Source organism: Triticum dicoccoides, chromosome 4A, assembly GCF_002162155.2.
Source record: "Triticum dicoccoides isolate Atlit2015 ecotype Zavitan chromosome 4A, WEW_v2.0, whole genome shotgun sequence".
Taxonomy (NCBI): Eukaryota; Viridiplantae; Streptophyta; class Magnoliopsida; order Poales; family Poaceae; genus Triticum; species Triticum dicoccoides.
The window spans coordinates 561,779,540-561,788,508 of NC_041386.1; the positions used below are offsets into that span (position 1 = coordinate 561,779,540).

An 8,969-nucleotide genomic window follows, 5' to 3' on the forward strand; every position below is an offset into this window, starting at 1 on the left:
ATAATAAGCATCTCTTACCGCCATAGGAGGCAGAGAACATTTCAGTCAGACGTTCACATGCCCATGCATGGATGCCTGGTGAGATCGCAACCGCAGCGCATGGGCTAAGAGCATGGCCGGCGCCAGCCTCAAAGTCCAGACAGCCCGCCCGGTTAATTATTGACCAGTCACAAAAGTCCGATCTACACGAGCGCTCAATCGGGCCTCAAACGTCCGGACTGATCGGCACCTCTCATATCTAGTCAAATATGAGATAGATATGGAGGCATCTGGGCGTGCCTATCACGTCGGACTGATGGCGGGGTCCCAACGCGAAAACGCCCCAAAAAATGTTTAATTCTAAAAAATGTTTGGGATTTCCAAAAAGTTCTGAACTTTAAAACATTTTTCCTATGTTATTTTTTTAATAACAAACTGGTATGACTTGCTTGTTCCTCTTCTGCCAGCGTCATGCTCGGCTCATGTAATCTGCCACTCTACAAGTACAGTTGAGTTAATACCACTTTGTGTCCAGTGCTAGTCAATTGGATTCTGTGAAGAAATTAAGCAGTCCAATCATAAGAATAAAATCCACCCTGTAGTATCGCTAGTCGTTGGCGCGGGCAAGACTGCCCTCTGCGCCATTCATTTTGCGTTAAGCAACCTAAACCTTTTGTTTTTTTACAAACAAGGCCTATGATTTTGCGTTAAACGCCCCAAAGCAAGTCGGGGCAATTTTTAATTAAAATTTCGGCAGCATAACGCGTTGGGGAGGTTTTTTATTTCGAGCGCAAGTTGGGGCAACCACTACATGCCATTACAAGAATGCACACATTAAGAGGTCAATTTACACGTGAAGGGAAAATAGAAGCTCAACGTCTTCCCTCGTGCAATATACAGCAACTACCTCTCATGGCATTCTACCACATCGTCAAAGCAACAAAAGAAAGCTCATTAAGCAATACCAAAGATAAAAAAAAGACAAGCCAAAGGGACGACACAAAATGTTGTAATAATACCACCAAAGAGATACCTAATAGAGCTAGCTAGTGTTCTAGAGTGCAGTTTGGTACCATCAAGATAGGCCAAGCTAGTGTCCGATTACTTGCGCATATCTGACCGCAAAAAAAGATGACAAATGAAAAAAAAGGAAACATTAACAAGCTTGTGTTAGAAGGCAACTGCAGTTGTAATGAATCTAGATAAAATCCTGGAATGTGAAAGCATTGCCTAAAAACAAGTATAATTTACACCCGCAAAAAAAGTGTCATTTAGACATTTAAAATTACTGAAGGACTTTTAATAAACCTTAATGAAGGGTCATAGTGATTAAACTTATTGTTTTCAGCTATGTTATGTTGTTGTAAAAGTTTTTGCAACCTTCATACATTTTCGGCTAGAATTTCGGCGGCATAACGCATCGGAACGGAATGCACCCACAACAACACTACATTATTAGTGGAGGAATTCAACATTAAGAAAACATTCAAGAGATGATGTTTTGCAGGAACAAATACATTGCCTATATCAAGCAATCACTGTTGAATCAATACCAGACGTGTCATCTATCCAAGGTCCAACCATTTTCCTTCACTAAAATATAAAAGTGATTGACACATAAGTTGCACTACATCTCTAGATCAGCTGACTTAGACTTCTTTGCCGTGTCATCCTCACTGCAGAATGTGTATTGGGCCCAAGATTACTACTATAACCATTCAACCAGTCTTTTCCAAGAAATCTTTTGTCAATAGAGCAGGAAAAACACATACTGATGGAAGCAGTAGTAAATTCTTTGTGGCATCAACATATATTGTTTATTTATAAGATCATCCAGCTCCGCTCATCTATATTTTCCTTTCCCTTTTCCGATGTATATATTACGTGGTCTATCACAGGATTCAGAGGACAAAACTAATTAGCTGGTTAGGTAAATACAAGGGGCTGGAGAATTTGATCGAAACATAGATGATAGCAAGTTAAGTAGGAAATATGCTGATATAGGACCTGCACCATTTGTGCAATATAGAACAATAATGAACCGAGGTAATGAACCAAAGCAAGACCTGAAGAGATGCTTTTCAGACATCAATCACCACTAGAATTTGCATGCTGTATTTGAGGATCTGATTAATACTACATCTGCATGCTACACTACACTGTTGTGTTGTTTTACAACTATTGAAACTAGTACTGAATAAGTCTACAACTCTAAGATCAAGACATGTGGCAAATGCGAAAACATCTTTACCAATGCAAAGAAGGAAGCATTGGAAAACCGAAACAATGATGCATACATTACTTCCGTACTAACCTTTGCTTGTACTAGTTTGTGCTGAATCTTCCGAAACAAACACCCGTCAGCACCCTTGCAGGAACATACTCCATCCATATCTCGCCTAGTGTGCGGATTTTTCGCTGTTGTCCCGCGACTTGGTGTCAGCATCTCATCTCTGCCATCAAAAAAGGTTCACATACAAGTCAGCTCATCAGATCGACTGGTGCCATGTCATGATTTCCTTAAGGAAGGTTAGATTAGATCGAGAAAAGGTGTAGTCGTACAGTGCTAGGCAGCAACCACAACGATTATGGCCGGGCGTGGCCGCTCGCCGAGACAGGAACTTGGTGCCGCTCACCGACCGAGCAACCCTCAACATGTTGTGGGGAGAAACAAGGGGTGGTGGTGGTGGCGCTTGGTTGAAGGAACAGAGGAGGGGAACTTGTGGGGCACGAGCAACAGATCAAGGGTCAACACAGAGCAAAGGGCCGTACATTTATAGAGAAGACTTGGCCAACAACGAGCGTGCAGAGTCGTCGGATGGGATGGCGATCCGCGTGACGCGCGCGACAGCCAATGGATGGATGGAACCGGAGGGAGGAGGCGGAGCGATGGCAGCAATTGAACGAGGATGTGTGTGTGTGTGTGTGTGTGTGTGTGTTTTTGAGGATAAACGAGGATGTCTGTTGAAGAGTGCCTGATTACTAGGAGGCATCTGTGCTGGAGAATTAATGTAGGATTTGTTACGTTTCCTAACTAATAACTCCACCCCTCTAATAAAGCCAGGTAAGTCTCTTGTAGTCACAAACCAAGGCCCCTTTTGCTCTCTCCCTCGCGTCGCCCTCTCGGGCGACTCGAGGGCCGAAAACCTAGCCCGCCGCCGCCGTCTCCTCCCCCTCCAACCCTCTCCTCGCCGCCGCCTGAGGCAGCCGCCGGCTTCGCCCGGGGCGCTGCTGATGAAGGTGGCGGCGGGGCCTCTCCTGCTGCCCTGCATCTCTCGCGGGGGGCCTCGGAACCCGGGGCGGCGGCCCCGGCGGGATTGGCGCCACCGGATCCTCGGCGCATGGTGGCGCAGGTGCGGGCCGGTGCCCCTCGGCCGTGTGGACGGCGAGGTACCCGGTGGATGCGAGCCAGGGCGTGGCGGCGGCGGCTTCGGCTCCGCGGCTTCAGATCTGGCCGCCTACCGCCCTCTACGGCGGTTTCGCAAGTCCTTCCCCCAGATCTGGCCGGCTCCGTCTTGGACGTCGGTTCTTCGCCGGGTGGGAGTGGGGACCGGAAGATTGCCAGGAGAAATCCCTAGCCGTCCTGTTGGCTGTGACGGCGGCGACGCCCGCGGGCGCCGCGCACCTTCTTGGAGGCGCTGGTCAGGTATACCTTCCCCACCCCCTCCCCCTTGTACTCCTGGGTGAAAACCCCAACGCTGTTGGGCGGCGGCGACGCCCTTGGCGCCGTATCCTTCTTGAAGGCGCTGCTATGGGAGCAAGGTGGGAATTTGGTCTTCGCTGTGCTGTGTGTGGTGGGTGTCGGCGGCAGCAGTAAACTCCAGCGGTGGTAGTGTCCCCCTGGTTCAGGCCATGTCCCTGGCTGCTGCTCCGTAGTTCATCCTGGCAGCTCTCCTCTTGAACTGCCCGAGTCTTTGGTTTTCGGTGATGCTCTGCTCTAGGTGAGAAGTCGACGACAGGTCGCGTTTGCCTAGTCCCAACAATGTGGATGCCATCGGTGCCACTCATCCAGGTTCTAGGGTGAACGTGTTCATTGTCGACGGTTCGGCGCCTTTCGAGCCAGGCGAGGAGGCAGGGGCCTCTTTCGACGATGGATCTGGATGGTGGTGTTTCCCGACTGGTCCCAGGTGTTGTGGCTATGGCTGCCTCTCTCGGTCATCTGCTCTTCCTCTCCTTCGCCTGCCTCCCCCTTCTCCTAGGCTTCGCGCGTGCAAGAGGCCTTGTCATCTTCAAGCTTGGTGCTTCATGTAGATTTTTTTCAGTTTGTTGTATGTCTGGCATGTGAGCTGCTCCCGGCACCATTGTATCTTGCCGTGTTTTTTTTTTCTGGTTTGTGTCGAGGTTGTTCTCCAGAGTTTGTAATCCTGACCGGTTGATGACTTTGTTAATTCAAAGCTGGGCTCTTCGCGAGCCTTCGTTCTAAAAAAAAAATAAAGCCAGGTAGGTAGGAGGTTTCCATGTATATTCTGGCTAAATATGATTGAGAATCACGACGGATCTCTATGATTTTTTTGCCAGGTGTCAAATCTCCCTGTTAATCCTTAATCCCCTCCCTTCTGTCCCCTAAAATAACAAACTTTGCATCTACGGATCAGTCATGCATGCACTTGAGTAGTACTAGATTATTAGAAAAGAGAACATCCCTTCTGTCCCCTAAAATAACAAACTTTGCATCTACGGATCAGTCATGCATGCACAGAAGAGAACAAAGGCAAGAAAAAATCGATCACTTCACTTTGTACAAGATTCAATTAATGGCTGTGCTCATAACAGGTTGTGCCGGCAGCTGGGGCTGAGTTGCCAAGGGAGAGGAAGGTTGTGCCGAGAACTAATATAGACGATTTGTTACAAACTGGTGGGTAGTTTCCATTTATCCTACTCCCTAGTTTGCAAAAACATCTTATATTATGAGAGACGGAGGGATTGGCAACTTAATTAGGATTGTGAATGAATCACGTTAGATCTTTGTGTTATTCCTACATAGAGTAGAGTGGAGTAAACTAGATAAAATGGATGACTTCAGTCGTACAAATTGTCGAGAGGTCGATAGCCAGCAGGTCGATGCCCACCCGGCCTCAAGATGCTCCAGCAGCGCCCCGCCGACCTCGCCGTTCCTCCGGACAAGAACAAGAAGACCGGTTGCTTCCAACTGGTTGATGGTCACCTGCCAAATAATAGAATCCATCTTGTCAAGTACCGTGCTTGCTCAGTTACAAACATACAAACAAGCACCATCCAGTCAGTTTCTAATGGTACGTTTGAAAACACACACTTGCTTCTCAAAATTCATCACACACACCATGTATGCCATTCATAAGCCCCACACACGACTTCACCTGCTACATGTCTAATTTAATAAGCACTATTGAGGGAATCCTGGATTCGGGGGTATCCGGACAGCCGGATTATATCCTTTGATCGGACTGTTGGACTATAAAGATACAAGATTGAAGACTTCGTTCCGTGTTCGGATGAGACTCTCCTTGGTGTGGAAGGCAAGCTTGGCAATACAGATATGTAGATCTCCTTCCTTGTAACCAACTATGTGTAACCCTAGCCCCCTCCGGTGTCTATATAAACCAGAGGGTTTAGTCCGTAGGACCAAAAACAACAATCATACCATAGGATAGCTTCTAGGGTTTAACCTCTACAATCTCATGGTAGATCAACTCTTGTAATACTCATATCATCAAGATCAATCAAGCAGGAGTATAGTTTTACCTCCATCGAGAGGGCCCGAACCTGGGTAAAAACATCGTGTCCCCCGTCTCCTGTTACCATCCGCCTAGACGCATAGTTCGGGACCCCCTACCCGAGATCCGCCGGTTTTAACACCGACATTGGTGCTTTCATTGAGAGTCCTCTGTGTCGTCATCGTTAGGCTTGATGGCTCCTTCGATCATCGATAGCGATGCAGTCCAGGGTGAGACTTTTCTCCCCGGACAGATCTTTGTATTCGGCGGCTTCGCACTGCGGGCTAACTCGCTTGGTCATTTGGAGCAGATCGAGAGTTACGCCCCTGGCCACCAGGTCAGGTTGGGAAGCTTAAACTACATGGCTGACATCCGCGGAGACTTGATCTTCGACGGATTTCGAGCTCCTGCCGAGTGCGCCGCACAGTCACGATGAACATGATTTAGCTCTACCATCGGACGGTGTTCAGGAGATCGCACCAGCAATCGCTCCGACCCTCAATTCGGAGCCAATTGCGCCATCCATTGGACGGGTGGATAGACCCCACCACGGAGGCTGCATTCTCAGTGACGATCGAGCCGAGTATCGACCTTACCCTTCACGAGAGCCGTGACGCCAAATTGTCAGATTCTTCCCCGGCCACGGACTCCGAACCGCCTGCGCCCGTGCCTATCGAATCCGACTGGGCGCCGATCACGGAGTTCATCTCCGCGGATATCTTTCAGCACTCGCCCTTCGGCGACATACTGAACTCATTAAGGTCTCTCTCCTTGTCAGGAGAATTCTGGCCGAACTATGTCCGGCAGGATTGGGATGCGAATGACGAAGAAATTCGCCACCCACCCACCACCCATTTAATAGCCACTATCGACGATTTGACCGACGTGCTCGACTTCGACTCCGAAGACATCGACGGTATGGACGACGATGCAGGAGACGAACAGGAACCACTGCCCACAGGGCACTGGACAGCCACCTCATCATATGATATATATATATATATATATATATATATATATATATGGTGGACACACTCAAAAAAGGCAATAGCGACGGGACAACGGAGGATGACCCCTCCAAGAAGCAACCAAAGCGCCGACGTCAGCGGCGCCGCTCTAAGTCTCGCCAAGGCAAAAGCGGTGATACCGGCACAGGAGATAATAGCACTCCGGACAGTGCCGAAGATGACGACAATCCCCTCCAGCAAGATTTAGAGCAGGAGGATGGAGAAGCCAGCCCTCCTGAGAAAGCGGCAGATGGAGAGGCGAAGGATGATAATTACATGCCTCCCTCCGAAGACGAGGCAAGCCTCGACGATGACAAATTTGTCGTGCCTGAGGATCCCGTCGAGCAAGAGCGCTTCAAGCGCCGGCTTATAGCCACGGCAAATAGCCTGAGAGAGCGCTTCAAGATTTGCTAGCTGACAGATGGACTGAAGTCCTTGCGGCCGAGGAATATGAACTCGAACGCCCCTCCAAGAGTTGCCCAAAGCGCAGGCTGCTACCCCGACTGGAGGAGGAAGCATTGAAACCTACATCTCCAGCGTATGACGTGGCTGATCGACCACCTCGTGGCCGCGACAGAGCGACATTTCAGCCAAAGGCCCAGCCCGCACCTCGGCGCCACTCAAATAAAAATGTCAAGGCACGGGGAAATACGCTAGACCTGTGAGACGTATTGGAGGGCAAAGCAAAACACGCAAGATCGATCTACGGATCACGAGGGCGCGCCACTGCGCGAGACGATAACCGTCACGCCGGATACAGTAAAAGTAAATCCGGCCGGGCCGAACACAGTGGACAAGACTCATATGAGCTGCGTCGTGATATAGCTCAGTACAGAGGCGCCGCACACCCCCTATGCTTTCCAGACGAAGTAATGGATCACCAAATCCTAGAGGGTTTCAAACCCATAAATATCGAATCATACGATGGTACAACAGATCCTGCGGTATGGATCGAGGACTTCCTCCTGCACATCCACATGGCCCGCGGTGACGATCTACACGTCATCAAATACCTCCCACTCAAACTCAAAGGACCAGCTCGGCATTGGCTGAACAGCTTGCCAACAGAATCCATTGGCTGTTGGGAAGATCTGGAAGCCGCATTCCTCGACAACTTCCAGGGCACTTATGTGCGACCACCAAATGCCGATGACTTGAGCCACATAATTCAGCAGCCAGAGGAATTGGCCAGGCAATTCTGGACACGGTTCCTAACCAAGAAAAATCAAATCATCGACTGTACGGATGCAGAGGCCCTAACAGCTTTTAAGCATAACATCCGCGACGAGTGGCTCGCCCGGCACCTTGGCCAGGAAAAGCCGAAATCTATGGAAGCCCTCACGACACTCATGGCCCGCTTTTGCGCGAGAGAGGACAGCTGGCTGGCTCGTAGCAATAACATATCAAAGAACCCTGGTACTTCGGATACCAAGGATAGCAATGGCAGGTCATGTCGCAACAAATACAAGCACCGTATCAACAGCGACAATACCGAGGATACGGCAGTCAATGCCGGATTCAGAGGATCTAAACCCGGTAAGCGGAAAAAGCCATTCAAAAGAAGCACTCCGAGCCCGTCCAGTTTGGACCGTATACTCGATCGCTCGTGTCAAATACACGGCACCTCCGACAAGCCAGCCAACCACACCAACAGAGAATGTTGGGTGTTCAAGCAGGCCGGCAAGTTAAATGCCGAAAACAAGGATAAGTGGCTACATAGCGATGACGAGGAGGAGCCCCGGCCGCCGAACATCGGAGGACAGAAGAGGGTCCCCCACAAGTGCGGACGGTGAACATGATATACGCAACCCACATCCCCAAGAGGGAGCAGAAGCGTGCGCTAAGGGGCGTATATGCGTTGGAGCCAGTCGCCCCAAAGTTCAACCCATGGTCCTCCTGTCCGATCACCTTCGATCGCAGGGACCACCCCACTAGTATCTGTCACGGCGGATTCGCCGCACTGGTCCTAGACCCAATCATAGACGTATTCCACCTCACTCGAGTCCTTATGGACGGCGGCAGCAGCCTGAACCTGCTTTATCAGGACACAGTGCGCAAAATGGGTTAGACCCCTCAAGGATCAAACCCACCAAAACGACCTTCAAAGGCGTCATACCAAGTGTAGAGGCCCATTGCACAGGCTCAGTCACACTGGAAGTGGTCTTCGGATCCCCGGATAACTTCCGAAGCGAGGAGTTAATCTTCGATATAGTCCCGTTCCGCAGTGGCTATCACGCACTACTCGGGCGAACCGCATTTGCGAGATTCAATGCGGTACCGCATTATGCAT

At 49.7% G+C, this 8,969-nt stretch overlaps 1 long non-coding RNA gene across 1 annotated transcript; it reads right to left on the reverse strand.

Moving 5' to 3' along the window:
- Positions 1-844: 844 nt before the first annotated feature.
- On the reverse strand, positions 845-2,704 carry LOC119289146. The gene is made up of 3 exons (XR_005141435.1): positions 2,542-2,704; positions 2,294-2,432; positions 845-1,868 (listed from the first exon to the last, which is right to left on the reverse strand). It is a non-coding gene; the product is annotated as an uncharacterized LOC119289146 (long non-coding RNA).
- Positions 2,705-8,969: the final 6,265 nt, after the last annotated feature.